This window comes from Geotrypetes seraphini, chromosome 18 (genome assembly GCF_902459505.1).
Source record: "Geotrypetes seraphini chromosome 18, aGeoSer1.1, whole genome shotgun sequence".
In the NCBI taxonomy this organism is placed as follows: domain Eukaryota; kingdom Metazoa; phylum Chordata; class Amphibia; order Gymnophiona; family Dermophiidae; genus Geotrypetes; species Geotrypetes seraphini.
The window spans coordinates 31,788,413-31,807,376 of record NC_047101.1 but is presented as its reverse complement, the minus strand read 5'-3'; the positions used below and the strand labels follow the sequence as shown (position 1 = coordinate 31,807,376).

At 41.9% G+C, this 18,964-nt stretch overlaps 1 protein-coding gene across 1 annotated transcript in view; it reads left to right on the top strand.

Moving 5' to 3' along the window:
- The first annotated feature begins 1,380 nt into the window (after positions 1 to 1,380).
- LOC117351842 (proton-coupled amino acid transporter 1-like) overlaps positions 1,381 to 18,964 on the top strand; it is a 78,051-nt gene continuing 60,467 nt past the window's right edge. Inside the window, exons 1-3 of the mRNA XM_033927687.1 lie at positions 1,381 to 1,429; positions 4,165 to 4,311; positions 9,232 to 9,419. The gene's annotated coding sequence lies outside the window, so the exon portion shown is untranslated. The remainder of the gene's footprint in view (positions 1,430 to 4,164; positions 4,312 to 9,231; positions 9,420 to 18,964) is intronic.

The following is an 18,964-nucleotide window of genomic DNA, read 5'->3' as shown; positions in this document are numbered from 1 at the left end:
CACAGTCCTCTTCATAGTGGCATCCCTTGTGTTTGATTTTTTTAACTGAAATATTTAGAAAAGCATAATGTTTAAGCCGCTTAAAACCTTATGGTCATTTTCAGTGATCTTCATAGATATATCCATGTTAACCTTCCTTATAACTGAACATAAGAGTTGCCATACTGGGACAAATCGAAGGTCCATTAAGCCCAATATCCTGTTTCCAACAGTGGCCAACCCAATACCTGGCAAAATCCCAAGGAGAGAAACAGATTTTATGCTGCTTATGCTAGGAATAAGCATGGATTTACCATGACATATTAATAATGGCTTATGGATTTCTCTTCTAGGAAATTTATTCAAACCTTTTTTAAACCCTGTTAAGCCAACTGCTATCACTACATTTTCTGGCAATGAATTCCAGAATGTAATTACATGTTGAGTGAAGAAATATTTTCTCCTGTTTGTTTTAAATCTACTACTTGTAATTTCATTGCAAGCCCACTAGTATTTTTGGAAAGACCAAACAAGTAATTCACATCTACTTGTTCCACTCCACTCAGTATTTTATAGACCTCTATCATATCTCCCTTGAGCCATCTCTTCTCCAGGCTGTGTTCCATATATGAACATTCGGTTGAGGACGGGCTTTGGAAGGTTTTGATGGCTGGGATGGTTAAGATGGGCTGGAGTGAGCTTTGATGGAGGCTCCAGTAGATGGAACCTAAGCACACTACTGGGTTTCTGGCCCAGAAATATCTAAGAAAGAGGACCATTTAAACTAAATAATTAATTTATGGAGCATGTATGGTTGGGCAGACTGGATGGTCCACTTGGGTCTTTATCTGCCGTCATTTTCTATGTTGCTAATACCGTGACGGAATCATTCAAAATGCTACCCATTGCAATAAAAGTATCTCTCTACTAAGGCATTTACAATATCCCTGGCCTAGTCTACTGCATTCAGATTAGGGAAAATTATTTGAAGCAGTAGTAATTAAAGAACTGTGTAAATGGTAATGATAATAATACAAACTTTATTTTTATATACCGCAATACCACAAACAGTTCAAAGTGGTTTACAAAAGAAGAGACTTTATACAGACAGCGATATTACAAAAGGTTCAAAAATTATATCAGCGTAATAAGATTAATCTAAGAAGATACATCAATGTAAATATGGAGTCAGCGAAATTTATTGAAAATATAAATTTCGATAGACTTTCTAAAGGTTTGATAGGAAAATGCATTTGAGATAAACTTAGTTAAACATTTATTTTGTTTGCCTGCTTGAAATGATAATATTCTGTCAATAAATCTCTTGTAGATACAACCCTTCAAGGATGGAAAGGCAAGCAAAAGCACTACGTGTACCAGTTGTACCTGAGAATTCAAAATGGTATGATAGATAAGTTGGAGATTAGCCTGTTCTAATTTTGAAGCAGAGGTAAGCAAACTTAAAAATGAGCCTTGCTTCCACAGGGAGCCAGTGCACTTTTTTTATATAGTAAGAGCTTACGTGATCCAATTTCTTCAGACCATAAATAAGACGGACTGGAGCATTTTGAACGATTCTAAGTCAGGATCCAGGGCAGTAAAACATCATCATAGTAACTGCATGGAAATGACCAGTATAATGCATGAATAGTTAAATACTTTGCTTGAAAGAAAATAAAACCGGTGACCTGAGTATGTTGTATAAGTAAATCAAATATACAACAGCACAATCCACAGTGCAACTGGAAATACACCAGCTTATCTGTTAGGTCAAAAGACTGTTGCTATCCAGACGATAAGGAATGGCATGAGTCGTAGAAACAGAGAAAAATGAAGGCAAATAAAGACCATATGGCCTATCCAGTCTGCCCACTGGAAGGTTGGGGGAGGTTCCTCTTAAGGCACGCCCCTGTTGCCCTTCACTTGTACCGCTTTCATTTTTCCTGCGTGTGTAGCATTACGAACTTGCTGCCTGCGTCAGAGTTGTTTTTCTCTGATGTCACTTCCGGGCCCCATGCTCATGTTGATGAAGATTTTTAAAGAGGCACAGGGGGCGGGAAAGGGAGGGTGTGAGCGTGGCATGGGGGGGAGAGAGAGGTTCTGGAGCCCCCGCCAAGTCGGCGCCAAAAGCACCAAAAATTAAAGCATTCACTCAAATAAAATCAACAACTGAAAGTCTAAATTGGAACGAACGCAGGTATGGTTAGACTCAGTTAGGGCACTGGTCTTTGAACTAAGGGCCACTGCGGGAGTGGACTGATGGGCACGATGGACTACTGGCCTGACCCAGCAGCGGCAGTTCTTATGTAATCTAAAGTAACTGTGTCTAGGGTTACAATTGCAGTTGTAAGCTTAAGACTTAGTGGGCAAAGACCTGGGGAGCCGCCGCAGGAGCGGACTGCCGGGCACGATGGACCCATGGTCTGACCCGGCAGGGGCAATGCTTATGTTCTTAGGCCTGATTTTTATGTGGTCTTTTTTGCCCACTAAGCCTGGCGGTTAAGTTCTAAATATGGGGACAAGCGGTCACTCCCCTTTCCTAGAGCACCCCCAATATCGCCAGCATTTTTTTGGTGCTAACTGGACATTTTCAATGGCAATAACCAGTTAACCATTATTCCAGGTACATTAAAGTTAGATTGAGAGCCCACCAGGGACAGAGAATGTACCTGAATATAATGTGTACTAGTAGCACTATAGAAATGAGGAGTAGTTGTAGTAAATGCCATTGAAAATGACTGGTTATCTGCTGAGACCCGAGTTAACTGTTTGGCTGCCATTCAGGGCTGGTTAAGAACATAAGACTAGCCTTACTGGGTCAGACCAATGGTCCATCAAGCCCAGTAACCTGTTCTCACAGTGGCCAATTCAGGTCACTAGTACCAGGCCAAAACCCAAAAAGTAGCAACATTCCATGCTACCAATCCAGGGCAAGCAGTGGCTTCCCCCGTGCCTCTCTCAATAACAGACTATGTACTTTTCCTCCAGGAATTTGTCCAAACCTTTCTTAAAACCAGCTATGCACTCCGCTCTTAACTTGCTTTGAATATCGGCTGGCTTGTTGTTAATACTATTTTAAAATATGTTTCAAGCACATTTGCAGTTTGCAGGAACTGTTGGTAAGTAAGCAAGCTTCTGATTGGCTGCCTTAATTCCTGGCGGTAGAATGTTGACAAGATTTCGGCTGTTGGAACCCAAGCACAGTACCGGGTAGAGCTTTGGATTCTTGCCCAGAAATAGCTAAGAAGAAAAATTTAAAAATTTAAATTGAATCAGGTTAGGCAGACTGGATGGACCATTTGGGTCTTTATCTGCCGTCATCTACTATGTTGCTATGTAGGAACTGTTTTCCTCCTGCGCCACAGTTCAGTTTAGTCAGTTGGTGATCTGATGTGAAAACAGGAAGGAAGTGTGAATTTAAGCTCCTGTCAGGGAGGTAATTGTCGGAAGACAGTTGTGGTGAGAGTGTGTTTAGGATAAATAGGGAGTGCGTGTGAGGAATTAAAGTGAGCTAGCATTGAAAAGTATATTAAAACAAATTTGCATAGAATCGTATATGTGAATTCCAGCAGATTTTTAGGCTCAGAACTATTTGTACTGCAAGAAACATATCTTGTAATACAAACATGTCACTATATACTGGTTGAGTAAAAGAACTCTGGAAAAAAAAAAAAAAAAAAGGTAAACCCTGTTTGTCCTAGAGTTGGTGAGAGTGTTTTATGTATACCATGGACCTATTATTAATAATAATAATAATAATAATAACTTTATTTTTGTATACCGCCATACCCAGTGAGTTCTAGGCGGTTCACATTAATTTAAACATAGTTACATATAGTTAAGTATTAATTGAACAGAGTTGCAGGCAACGAAGTAGATGGGGTTGGGGGGCAGGAAAGAGTGGATCGGGGGGGGGGGGTGGAGGCGTAATAAAGGGCGGGAGGAGGATTAGGTTCTTTGAGGGGGGGAATTAAGTGTCCTGGCCTTGGAAGAGGTGTGTTTTGAGTAATTTTCTGAAACTGAGGTTGGTGGGAGCATCGAGGATTAATTGGGCTATCCATGGGTTTAGTTTGGCGGCCTGGTAGGCGAAGGTTTTGTAATTAATGTAATTGTAACAGCACCAACATAAGTCAGACTTGTAGCAGACATGCTCATATTCTGATTTTCTTTTTTTTTCTATTCCAGAAGTAAAGAACTCGTACTGTGGAACAGTCCCATTTATTTCCTCCCACACAGGCACATGCAACCATGTTGTTAAGTAGGATGAAAATTAGAGTGAACCATCAGCCAAGCTAGCAGACCCATTGACTCATCATTCGCCTGTACTTTACAGTAAGTCATGAGAGTTTAGAAAACCCAAGTGGCTAAAATTGTTCTCTCTACTTCACAGCTTACGTACAATGCTCTAGTGACACAATTCTACCTTGAAACAGATGTGCTCAGCAGAACGAGAACATGTAAGATATTTGAACTGACTGAGAAACGGCAGACATGAAACATGGAGCTTATTCAATTTTCTCATATAAGGAGGGGGGGAGCAGAAAGACGGCCACTACAGAGAGGGCCTAACTCCATACTTGAGATAAGAATCTCAACAGCTGTCCAATCTTTCATCCGTCTTTATGAAGGAAAAAGCTCAGAGCAGATGAGCTACAGATGTTGTACTGCCACTGTTGCTTGATCCTGTTAATAGGAAGACAGATTGCTACCCCCTTGCTGAGACGTTTTGTTACTTTTCCCAAGCATTGTTATTAACCTCCCTAAATCTCATGTAGTACCAAGCATGTGTTATTAATCCATAACATGAGCAACAGACCAACACTAACAAACCTAGAAACATAATGGCAGATAAAGGCCAAATGGCCCATCCAGTCTGCCCTTCCACACCATCCACCATCCACATCTTCTCCCTATGAGATTATATAGTGACTAGTGTTTAAGCCCGTTACATTAACGGGTGCTAGAAAGCAGCCCCTTTCCCTCTCCCCCTCCAGTTCCTCCCTGACTCCCCCTCCCAGTTCCTCCCCTTCTGTCTCCCCTCCCCCAAGCAAAGCTGTCTGCCTCCCAACACACCCCTCCCCCAAAGCAGCCTCCTTTCCCTCTCCAGTTCCTCACTGACTGTCTCTCCGTGGCCCCCCTTCTGTCTTCCCCCCCAAGCAAAGCTGTCTGGCTCTCAGCACACCCCTCCTCCACAGCAGGCCCCTTTCCCTCTCCCCCTCCAGTTCCTCCCTGACTGTCTCTCCGTGGCCCCCCTTTTGTCTTCCCCCCCAAGCCAAGCTGTCTGCCTCCCAGCACACCCCTCCCCCCAAAGCAGCCTCCTTGCCCTCTCTCCCTCCAGTTCCTCCCTGTCTCTCCATGGCCCCCATTCTGTCTCCCACCCCCCAAGCAAAGCTGTCTGCCTCCCAGCACACCCCTCCCCCAAAGCAGCCCCCTTTCCCTCTCCAGTTCCTCCCTGACTGTCTCTAGTCCCTTGCTGCCCCCCCCTTCCCTTCCCTTCCCACGGCCCTGAGAAACGTGCAGACTCTAGCAGCAGCTGCAGCACTCTAAACACGCTGCTTCGCGGCCTTCTACTGCCCTAATTTGCTCTGCCATGTGTTTAGAGTGCTGCGGCCGCTGGAAGTTGCTGCCCGACGCCCGGTTCCTTTGGCCTGACCAATGGGCGCCTCCTTCCTCCTCCTCCCCCCCCCCATCATGGCTCCCCATGTCCCAGCTCTCTCAGTGAGTGAAGGTGGCTGCCGCTGCCGGCCCAGCGCCCGCAGCCGCAGCCACGCCGTCATGGTGTTCCAGAATCGAGAGGCGGGAGGAGGAGAGGAGCGAGAGCGGAGCCACAGCGCTCACAAGACCGAGCACTCGAGAGGGAGATGGCTGGAGTTCGCAGAGGATCCACCTCCTTTGGCGGTGAGTGACAGCGAGGGAGGAGTTACTCCGTGTTCTGGCCTGCCTTTGTGTTCGAAAATCGAATTCGGCACTGAGGCACACCTCACGGCACCAGGAATCACAGAGTTTCAAAAGCGCATGCGCGCTCTAGGGTTTTATTATTATTGATTATAGGTTATACAGTCATGTGAAAAAATAAGGACATCTCATTAAATATTCAGTTCTTTCTTAAGAAATGTTCACATATCGATGTCAAATCTTTTTTTTTTTAATTTATCTCTGGATAAATTTTTTCCCCGTGTCAATCTCTGAGAAATGAAAATCATTTGTCACCTCAAAGCAACAAGGAAGAACTTTGTTAACATCCAACAACATCAGAACTTTGTCCTTTCTCCACTCAAGCCCTAAAGCACAAGAGGCCTACCTTTCTTCTGCTGGTTATACCCCTTTCTATTCCTTCTGATCACAGCTACTGCCTTTGTGGCATTGTTTTGTCACCTTGAGATCCTCAGACACCCCAATCTCTCTCCTCCTATTTCGTACATCTTCTTTGGGATTTCTCCATTTCTTCGCATTAAATTTTAACTGCCGGACCTTGACCATTCTTCTAATTTTCAGAGTTCTCTTCTCATGGTTTCTACTCCCTCCAAGGTATCCACTCTATTGGTTATCTTCTTGTCATCTGTATAAAGGCAAACTTTCCTTTCTAACCCTCTCACAAATATGTTAAACAGAATCAGCCTCAGAACCAACTCCTGAGGCACTTCACTACTCACCTTCCTTTCCTCTGAGCGAATTCCATTTATCACCACCCTCTGTCAGTCAACCAGTTTCCAAACTAGTTCATCATTTTGGGTCCTAAATTCAGCCCTCTCAGCTTATTCAAGAGTCTTCTGTGAGGAACCCTATCAAAGGCTTTGCTGAAATCCAAGTAGATTATATCTAATACATATTCTTTATCCAGTTTTTCGGTCATCCTGTCAAAGAAATCAATCATCAGTTTTGCAGGATTTTTATTTGGTATCAGTAGAGGCTCCTTATTTTTCCTACCACCAATCTGAGGCTTATTCCCATTTCTTCCCTGTCTCCACTTTTGTGAAGAGAGACCACATCAGCTCATCTCCAGTCTTGTGAAACCTCTCCCATATCTAAAGATCCACTAAGATTTCTCTGAGCTCCAGCCCTATAGCTCATCTAAAATATGTGTTTTGAAAATAGTGATTTGGACGTTTTAAGCAAGAAAAACTTCCAAATGTCGGATGGTTTTCTCTTTTGAAAATGAGCCCTATAGACAACCAATGCAAGGAATTGCATATCAGGTAAAGGTTTTGCATTGGAAAGGAGTGAGCAGTCATAAGGTAGAAATGGGTGACTAAAGAAGATCAGAAGGAAATAGATCTTGGCAGAAAGGGGAGCAGTCAAATGGTGATGGAGAAAAAAAATTGAATTGAAGAAATCTTAGGTGAAAGGCAATCGATCTTTGGCTATGGGAAAGATGGAAGTTGAATGAAGTCTGCAGTTTAGCGGCGGGAAAGGAAAAGTGGACAAACTAGATGGACCATTATCTGCTATCAGAATCTGTGTGTCAATGTTTTAATGTCTGTGGTTAGGAAACACATCTCAAACCTGTGCGAGGGAAATTAAAATAAAGCTGCCATGTGCAGACTTGATGTAGTGTGGTCCTGACTACTATGACCCTACCAGATCCTCTTATACTGTATAAAAAAAATAAAATCAAACAATGAGAATTTCACAGTTTAAAGAGGATTTTATATCTGTCTATATCCATCTGTACTCTTGTTCTCCTTTGTCTCATTTTATTCCTTCCAGTTTTACAAAACCTTTGGGAAAGCTGAGATGAGAGAAAATGGAAATAAACCGGCCTTGTGGGAGTGTAGAGGATGTGGCCTGACCTCATGAGTCACTCTTTTGGGCAATACCCTTTTTCCTCTTAATGCACCATGGGATAGATACAGAAATGTACATTATTAAAACACATGGCTCGTTAAAGAAGAACTAAAGCCTGAAAGCAGGCCTTGAGAGATACTTTTTGAAAATCTAAATAGAAATATCTTGTGTAGAAGAGAGGACAGATTATTTTGTCCCTACTGAGTCATACAATTGTCATGAGAAATCTGTCTAGTTTTCCTATTCATATATTCCTTGCACAGAGGCTCAACCCAGTTAGGGTTATTATATGGCTCCAGAAAAAGAAGGACGGATTTAGACATCCGGGTTTTACTTCCACTGAAAGCAATGAGGACAGATGGAAGTAAAACCCAGATATCTCAATCCATCCTCCTTTTTCTGGAGCCATATAGTAACCCTAAACCCAGTGAATATGTGATAATTGTCATATACTGACAGACTGAAGAAGTTGGGGCTTTTCTCCCTGGAAAAGCGGAGACTTAGAGGAGGCATGATAGAAACCTTCAAGATCATGAAGGGCATAGAAAGAGTAGACAGGGACAGATTTTTCAAATTACGGGGAATCACAAGCACAAGGGGGCACTCAGAGAAATTGAAAGGGGAAAGGTTTAGAACAAACGCCAGGCAGTTCTTTTTCACTCAGAGGGTGGTGGATACATGGAACGTGCTACTGGAGGATGTGATAAGCAGAAGCACGCCACAGGGCTTCAAAGAGGGTCTGGACAGGTACCTGGAGGACAAAGGGATTGAGGGGTACAGATAGGAGTAGAGGTAGGTAATAGGGAGAGGATTAGAGGCAGTTACAAAATTAGTCAGGGACACTGTTCAGGCAATTAGGCCTGATGGCCGCCGCGGGAGCGGACCGCTGGGCAGGATGGACCTCTGGTCTGACTCAGCGGAGGCAACTTCTTATGTTCTTATGCTGTGCAGAACCACAGGCATAGCCCAAGACAATAGTGATATTCATTTTGAAAGAAACCACAAGAACAAGGGGACACTCGATGAAATTGAAGGGGGACAGGTTTAGAACAAACGCAAGGAAATTTTTTTTCACACAGAGGGTGGTGGACACATGGAACACCCTTCTGGAAGCCGTGATAGGAAATAACACAGTACAGGGTTTCAAGGAAGACCTGGATAGGTTCCTGGAGGACAAAGGGATTGAGGGGTACAGATAAGAGCAGTGGAAGATTTAGAGATAAGTGTAGAGGTAGGTATAAAATTAGTCAGGGACTGCTGCTCAGGCAATATGCCTGATGGGCCACCGCGTGAGCGGACCGCTGGGCAGGATGGACCTCTGGTCTGCCCCGGCGGAGGCGACTACTTATGTTCTTATGTTCTTATTTTGTTCAGGATTGCATGTATAGTTCAAGATAATATTGACTTCACAAACTAATATGCTGATATGGGCTGCTGGAGGCAACTTATTAATTTACTATATTTCAGCTGAAGGCCATGACTGGTGGAGCAGAGTTGGTAAGAAAATCTGACAAGAATTTGGGAGCACGCATCTGCATTCGTGATAGATGCGATCACAGGCATCACTCCAGTCCATATAGCAGTGACACTCAGGCTTAACTCAATGACAGAGGGAACCATTTTCAATAGATCGCAGGAATCTGGAAAGTCAAAAGGTACTTTTTACCCATAGAATTTTTATCACCAGTTCTCAAAGAAAAAGTATGGGTGTATTTTCCCTTTGAAAACTATCCAGAAAAAAAGTACTCACGGAAAAATAATGCACATACTGTAATTTTGAAAATGCAAAGCTACCCAATTCTAAATGAGGTCTCACCAGAAGTCTTATACAGGGGCATTAATACCTCCTTTTTCCTACTAGAGAGGTATGGCTAGTAGGAAAAAGGAGGTATTGATGCCCCTGTATAAGACTTTGATGAAACCTCATTTAGAATATTGTGTACAATTCTGGAGGCTGCACCTTCAAAAAGATATAAAAAAAAGATGAAGTTGGTCCAGAGGTAGGCCACTAAAATGGTTTGTGGTCTTCATCATAAGGCATATGGGGACAGACTTAAAGATCTCAATCTGTATACTTTGGAGGAGAGGAGAGGGGAGATACAATAGAGATGTTTAAATACCTATGTAATATAAATGTACGTGAGTCGAGTCTCTTTCATTTGAAAGGAAACTGCAATAAGAGAGCACAGGATGACGTTAAGAGGTGATAAGCTCCTGAGTAATCTCAGGAAATACTTTTTTACAGAAAGGGTGGTAGATGCATGGAACAGTCTCCCAGAAGAGGTGGTGGAGACAGAGACTGTGTCTGAATTCAAAAGGGCCTGGGATAGACAAGTGGGGATCTCTGAGAGAGAAAGAGATAATGGTTACTGCAGATGGGCAGATTGGATGGGCCATTTGCCCTTTATCTGCCATCATTTTTCTATGTTATTCCCCCCTCCCCCCATCTTTCCTTGTCTCTCAGGTTGCTTACTTTCCCTATATGTAATATATGTGTATTATTGATTCCTATGCAGACTTTCATCTTCATAAAGATGAGCAATTTTCAGACTGCTAATTTATTGGATTAAATACCTTTTGAAAATTGCCCTCCTTGGCAGTAAATTTAGAAAGACTTTTTTTGTGTGTGTATTTTTAAGTATACATGTATAAAATGCTGCAAATAAAATTACCTATCATGTAAACGGATGACAAGAACATGCATACTTTTACAAGATACAAGTGTGGCCATGTTTGGGAGCAGATTTTGGATGGCATGTAGGAGACATAATTTATTATATGCTCACTGTCTATGCAAACATTTACAACTGCTGTCAAGCGGGTGTAAAAAGTCTTTGGCTTCATTTTAGCCACAATTTGGGGGGTTCATTTTATAAAGACACATATGTGCCTACATGTCTTTAGAAACAGGCTTTACATAGGCCTTCTAACCTTGGGGACCTTTTATAAGAACATAAGAAGTTGCCACCACTGGGTCAGATCAGAGGTCCATCACACCCAGCGGTCCGCTCCCGCGGCGGCCCATCAGGTCTGTGACCTGTGAAGTGGTTCCTGACCATGTCTGTAACCTACCTCTACATCTATCTGTAACCCTCAATCCCCTCATCCTTTAGGAACCTATCTAAACCTTCCTTGAAACTCTGTAGTGTGTTCTGGCCTATCACAACCTTCGGAAGCGCGTTCCATGTGTCCACCACCCTCTGGGTAAAAAAGAACTTCCTCGCATTTGTTCTAAACCTGTCCCCTCTCAATTTCTCCGAGTGACCCCTTGTACTTGTGGTTCCCCACAGTCTGAAGAATCTGTCCCTGTCCACCTTCTCTATGCCCCTCAGGATTTTGAAGGTTTCTATCATGTCTCCTCTAAGTCTCCGCTTTTCCAGGAAGAACAGCCCCAGCATTTTCAATCTGTCAGCGTATGAAAAGTTTTCCATACCATTTACCAGTTTAGTTGCCCTGGAGTTTTTTCATTAAGCTGGTAAAGATGAATATTGAGACTTGTCTGGAGGAGCTTTCTGATGCCTTTCCTTTTCTTCCTCCTCCTCTGAGTTCTGTGCTAGTTTGGCCTACTACATTGACCGGACAAAGCCACATCGAACATCTCCCCAACTGTTCATATCTTTTGACCCAAACAAGTTGGGGCACCCTGTTTCCAAGAGAACAATTTCCAACTGGCTGGCTGCCTGCATCTCGTTCTGCTATGCTTAGACTGGACTGGCCCTGGAGAGTCGCATCACAGCCCACAAAATTAGAGCTATGGCAGCTTCTGTTGCTTTACTTAGATCTACACCCATTGAGGAAATCTGTAAAGCTGCCACCTGGTCCTCAGTTCATACCTTCACTTTTCACTACTGTCTGGAGACTTTCTCCAGGCGGGATAGGCACTTCGGCCAATCTGTACTACAAAATTTATTTTCTTAGGCCAACACTTCCACCATCCCATCTCTGTTATCTTGGAGTTCACCCATTCGTGAGAATATGCTGCCTGCTTGTCCTGGGATAAAGCATAATTACTTACTGTAACAGGTGTTATCCAGGGACAGCAGGCAGATGTTCTCACATCCCACCCACCTCCCCGGGTTGGCTTCTTAGCTGGCTTATCTTAACTGAGAGACCGCGTGCCCTATATCGGACAGGAAGGCACTTGCACATGCGCGGTTTGGGCTATCGCGAACTTTATAAGCACTTAGCATGGTGATGCACTTTTAAAGTGGTCCGTACCAGGGCTCCTTCGGTGACGTCACCCATTCATGAGAATATCTGCCTGCTGCCCCTGGATAACACCTGTTATGGTAAATAACTGCTTTTTGGCCCTGATCAGTTGAGGACTTTTTTTTACATATGAAGAAATTCACCAGCTAATTAATCCCCCACCCCTTTTATGAAGCCGCGTTAGCTTTTTATTTTTATTTTTTTTTTTAATCACTAGCTGTGGCAGTAAAAGTTTTGACACTCATAGGAATTCTATGAGCATTGGAGCTAGCCCTGGATCAGTGGCATGAAATGCTGCTGCTGCTATTTGGGCTTTTGCCAGGTACTTGTGTCTTGGATTGGCCTCTGTGAAGAGAGGATACTGGACTAGATGGACCATTGGTCTGATTCAGTAAGGCTATTCGTATGTTCTATGTTCTTATGTACCACTGTGGCCAGTGATAAAAAATGCTAACATGGCTTCATAAAAAGGGGGGGCGGGGGGTAAGTTTGATGTTATTGTATAACTTGTTTTGTTGTATTTTTGTTGTATAGTTGAGGTATTTCATGTTAAGCCTTTGATTATGTATTAGTTTTGCTTTAAATTATCTTATCTTTCTAAATCCCTCTCTGCTCTAATAGTGGTCTATTAAGGAAGGTAATTTCCTGTCTGGTATATATGCTAGATGCTAAATGTCAATGATTTTCGTGAAAATTCAAATCCAAAAGTGCACAGAAATTAATAAGAGAAAGTATGAGACTTACATTAGTCCCCACGAATCCAAGTTAAACTCTAAAATCACAACACGTTCCTCAGTATGCCACACGTAATTAACGAATGGTAGCTGTCCTCATAGGAACTATCTTATGTGTGATTTTATCTTTAATTTTACTTTTTTACTTTTTTTTACTTTTGTCAATAGATTTATAAAGTTATAAAAGTGCTTGTGCCTAATAATTTTAGCAGCAGCAGTAGCATGAAAATAATCTAAACATTAAAGAACTTCGGTGGATGTATAAACTTAATACCATGTATCCCCATGGTCTGAATTTAACTAGTGATTGGCTAACTGTGAGTATATGAATGTAATGAAGAGTGGTGCAGTAAATGTGTGAAAGGTCCGTAGTTAGGGAGTCCATTGGTTAGGTTTGGGTCAGGTGATCAGGGTTTTTGGACTTATTAGTTCTCCGTAAACCGGGGCTTTTTTCCTTCCGGTTCATTAATTATGGATTTAGCGTTCAGCTAATACACAGCATGGCTCTGGTAAGCTTTGTAGCATTCTTTTATACTGTGTTCTATCTACTAATGACACTGGGTTTGTTAAAAATAAATGACTTTAATACCTGTTTTTTACAGCGTTCGCCTTCCCCGACCCTGATGAAAAATTGAAACGCGTCGGTGGGGAATGAACCAGACCCAGACTTTAAATAAAAGCTAAGTAATTGCTACTACATGCTACTGCTGCTGCTAAAATTATTAGGCACAAGCACTTTTATAACTTTATAAATCTATTGACAAAAGTAAAAAAAAGTAAAAAAGTAAAATTAAAGATAAAATCACACATAAGATAGTTCCTATGAGGACAGCTACCATTCGTTAATTACGTGTGGCATACTGAGGAACGTGTTGTGATTTTAGAGTTTAACTTGGATTCGTGGGGACTAATGTAAGTCTCATACTTTCTCTTAATGATTTTCGTGGTCATGATATTTTGAGTGGATGGTTCTCCAGTTCATATGACTATTTCAGGAGAGAGAACTATTGAATCTGGGCTTAAAATCATTTCATAAGTGGGAGGCACGCTGGAACATTATCCATCGTAGAATAGTTTCCACTGGCTTCTTTTAATTTCCAGGACAAAGCACAAATGTGTCAAACTGTATTCAAACAGACTTTGTTAATGGCAATGACAGTTCCAGGCTATTGACCTGACCACAAACCAATGACTGCTGTTTATGGCTCTTCTTGAGTCCTTTTAGAAATCTGAGAGCCACCATGTGTTCATGGTCCACAGCTGAAAAATGACTCAATCTCCAGATTGGTCTTGGGATCAAGAAAAAGAATATCTGCTTTTGCCTCCTTTCCACCAAGTTGTACAAAGGAAAAGTATAGAGGTTCTGGTCTTGTGCCTTCTTTTTGAAGGAAGGAGTGGCCTAGTGGAAGAGCTCTAGTAAACAGATTTTAGATATCTTTAAAAACTTATTCTAAGAAAATAAGATCTACTAACAAATAGTATGATGTGGAATTATTAGACTATAAAAAGAAATTACGGAAAATGGAAAATTTTTTGTTAAAATCAGGAAACAGCAGGATAGGGATAATTGGATACAAAAATTGAAAGAATATAAAATCTTAATTGTGGAAAAGCGAAGCAAATATTATGCCCAAAAAATTGGAGCAGTTAATATTAATAGCAGAGAATTGTTTAAACTGGTTGATAACCTATTTGATACTGAAGTGAAAAAGCTCAACTGTAGACTCCATGCCATCTGCAGACATCCTTGCAGAATTTTTTAAAAACAAAATTACTCAATTAAGATCCAGTTTTGGTTCATTGATTAAAACCAATGTAAATGCAATTGGTGGAGGGTTCAAGAGCAGATTATGAATTGGTCACAGTTTAATTCTCCAGATTGGTTTTTTTTTTATCTGTAAGCTATATATGAAGTATGTAAAATCTAATTGTAGACTAGATAATTGCCCTCCAAATTTATTAAGAAATGCGTCCTATGCCTTTAAAACTGATCTATTTAGAGATACTCCGGGTTTTGAAAAGTCATCCGGACTCCCGAACATGTCTTCAGAAGGAGGACATGACTGGGGAAATCTGAACTTCCGTAACTCTAATCTAGAGGCCTAACTTCAGGTGCCATTTATAAAATGAGGACCTCTCTTCTCTTTTTTTTCCTGTTTTAAAATCTATTTTAGACTACATATTCTAAACCACTATGATGGTAAATTCATATAGCAGTATATCAAATTCTAAATAATTTGAAACTGTAAACTGTAATTATAAAGCAGCAATACTCAGGTAATGCTCAAGAATCATTTTTATCAATTTTAACCAATGTGTATAATATTCCACAGTAGCTTAATCTTCCAATCAAAATGAAGCTTTTCATCCAGCAAAAAAAATGATGGTCATATAATTCTTAAAACTGAAAATGTGCAATGTTTTCTGCAGCTGGAGATTAAGAAACCTCTGAAGTAGAATCATCTTTGACCTGAAAATTGCAGCTGTTTCTCATCAGGTTGATGTCAGTTTCCTGCGATTTGAAGGAACTGGAATTTTCTTGGGAGAGAGGAGGAAATGATATTGCCTCTGCTGTTTATATATCCCCCCTGATAATTAGTGCACAAAATACTTGGCAACCACACAAGTGTATAAGAGGTGGGTGGTCTTAATATGCTATGGGATGTGTGGAGAAAGAGGGCAAGAGTTGACATGAGAATGTATCAACAGAGACTCCACGTGAGAGCAGAGGTGACGGACATTGCTGGTGGCCACAGAGTAGAGATTTGATCTTGGATCATTAAATTGAAGAATTAGTGAGAGGCTGGCCTCAGTCACCAATACAAGGAGGCAGAAGATGAACACAGGCAGTATCTGAAGGAAAGAGATTTTTATATAAATAATGGAGAATTCATTTTGAGGAGGTAATGTTACTGAAGTCTAGGGAGGTGAATGTCCTAAAGGTATTTCTCCTGAAATGAGCACAGCTGCTAAGTGACAGTTCTTGAAGGTGAATTTGCAGATATGCAGATCATAATGTTCACCATACCTGTAGCAGCAGGTAGAATCAGTTCTTCTGCAATGGAATGGTTTTTTTTTTTCACACTTAGCAACTCTATATGCAACCTTGTATGAGGCCAGCAGAGCATTGTTTGGTGTTGGCAAATGCTGAGAAAATGTACCTTGCTGTCCTTTTAATTCTTTTAATTTTCTGGTAAAGAAGTTGTGAGTTTTATTAATCAAGTGCGAGTGATTAGTTTCTAAATGATGCTTCAGTTGACTTTGAAGCATACAGTCTGGCGCCAAAATTTTCAAACATACTACACATTGCGGTCTTTCTTCTCCATCAACATTTGTTGACGTGAAGCCAAAGTCCAAATAACTATCGTCATTTACGATATTTTCTCTTTTTTGCACACCTGCTACTTGTTTGTGATGCATGCTCTTCATTTTGTGCTGTCATATGCTTATTAAAATTCAATAAAAATTTGTCCATTTTTAGGGTTCTGAAACAACAAATTTAAAAAATTATGTTGATCAGAACTTGACATTTACACAAAAAGATGCTTATTCAACGATAATATGAGTAAAATACTTACGTTAGTATTATTATTTTACCAATAAAGTTTGATAAATACAAGTATAACAGCTGAGTTTGCTCCAACAATCCACTGATTACTTACATTCAAATAGAGGTCACTAGCCATGCGCAAACTACTAGGCATGTGCACTAGTCATACGCATAGGGTCAAATTCTATAAACGGTGTCCCAATTGTACATAAGAACATAAGCATTGCCTCTGCCGATACAGACCATAGGTCCATCACGCCCAGCAGTCCGCTTCCGCGGCGGCCCCCCAGGTCAAGGACCTGTAGTGATCTGTTACTCAAGGGCGTTTTGTATTGTATAGTAACCCTCTAATTATACCCCTGGATCCCCTTTCCCTTCAGGAACTTGTCCAATCCCTTTTTGAAACCCAAAATCATACTCTGCTCAACCACCTCCTCTGGAAGCGCATTCCAGGTGTCCACCACCCTCTTGGCAAAGAAGAACTTCCTAGCATTTGTTCTAAATCTATCTCCCCTCAATTTTTTTGAGTGCCCTCTAGTTTTTGTTGCCCCCGCCAGTCTGAAGAATCTGTCCCTCTCTACCTTCTCTATACCCTTCATGATCTTATAAGTTTCTATCATATCCCCTCTAAGTCTCCGCTTTTCCAGGGAAAAGAGCCCCAGCTTCCCCAGCCTCTCAGCATATGGAAGGTTCTCCATGCCCTTTATCATTTTTGTTGCTCTTCTCTGGACCCTCTCGAGTATCGCCATATCTTTCTTTAGGTACGGCGACCAGTACTGGACGCAGTACTCCAGATGCGGTCGCACCATTGCCCTGTACAGCGGGAGGATAACTTCCTTGGTTCTGGTAGTGATACCTTTTTTGATAATGCCCAACATTCTGTTCGCCTTTTTTGAGGCCGCTGCGCATTGTGCCGCCGGTTTCATTGTTTTATCCACCAAAACCCCCAAGTCCTTTTCTAGGTTGCCTTTTCCCAATGTCACTCCCCCCATTGTGTAATTATACCTCGGGTTCCCTTTCCCAATGTGCATAACTTTACATTTCATTACATTGAAGCTCATCTGCCATTTATTTGTCCACTCAGTTCAGTTTGTTCAGTCAGTTTGTTCAGTTTGTAGGTGGCCAACGGCTGCCTAAACAACCAATCGGGACGCACATTAAAAAAACAAAACTCCCGAGGCAGGCTGCCTATATTGGAGCCCGCCTAAGCTCATCTAAGGCTAGGCATGGACGTGCCTTGGCCCAGAAGTAGCCTTAGGTGGGCCTAGGCAGCTGTACGCACCTCCCTAGACGAGTACAATATAGTCCAGCAAAATGCTGGCCTACATTGTAAGCAGATGCGGCCGCTGAGCTACAACAGTTACATTAAGAGCTGCTTTCTGGTTCAGGCTTCTTGCATAAGGACCAAGGAAATTTTTTAGAAGTGTAAATATGGGACTTTTTAAAATTGAATCAAAAATATAATCAAACATAAAATATATACACAGTAGTGTTTGGAATAATATGAGTATTTGCACTAAAACTGAGAGACTGATCATACTCCACAAACCCTGGCTTAACAGCAAAGTCCATACCACAAACTAATTCATTTGGAGATATTTGCCCCCTTAGCCCTTATCCAAAAAACACCACCACACACTGACTATATCATGAAATACTGTAGTTTTGGTACAGTGAAACTGGCAAAAGCCTGCCTCATTGTCATCCAATACTTTCTCAATTTCTAAAAAATCAAGGGTCCAATATTCAGCCGGCGGTGATCAGTGTTTTGCTCACTGCTGCCGGCGTTATCCCCCCCAAATTCAATGTCTGGCCATATCCGGAGAAGGTTATCATGCTGCTGTACCGGGCCATGGAGTACTGTGTCCAGCACTGGTCGCCGTACATGAAGAAGGACACAGTACTACTCAAAAGGGACCAGAGAAGAGCGACTAAGATGGTTAAGGGACTGGAGGAGCTGCTGTACAGCAAAAGATTAGAGAAACTGGGCCTCTTCTCCCTCGAACAGATGAGATTGAGAAGGGACATGATCAAAACATTCAATGTACTGAAGGAAATAGACTTAGTAGATAAGATAGGGAGAACAAGAGGGCACTCTCTAAAGTTGAAAGGGGATAGATTTCGTTCAAACATAAGGAAGTTCTTCTTCACCCAGAGAGTGGTAGAAAGCTGGAATGCTCTTCCAGAGGCTGTTATAGGGGAAAACACCCTCCAGGGATTCAAGACAAAGTTAGACAAGTTCCTGCTGAACAAGAACATGCGCTAATAGGGCTAGTCTCAGTTAGGGTGCTGGTCTTTGACCAGAGGGCCGCCATGTGAGCGGACTGCTGGGCACGATGGACCACTGGTCTGACCCAGCAGCGGCAAAATTTATGTTCTTAAGTTCCAGGTTTACAGAGTCAGCGAAAACATAGCCAGTTAAATGTAACATTCAGCACTTAACCAGCTATGGTGAACAGCATAGAGATAGGACTGGCTTCTATTTGGTCCTATTTATGCGGCTACCATGGCCAATGGAATACTAGCAAGTGCTGACTCCACCCTCCAGAATGCCCCCCAAATAGCTAAATTCCAGTTGGGTGCTTACCAGACATTTTCAGTTGCACTATCTGGTTAAGTGCCACTGAATACGACCGGTTAGCTCCAAACTAGTGATTTAACTGGCCAAAAGTGTTATCTCAGGGTTTCCGCAGTTGGCATTGTGCTT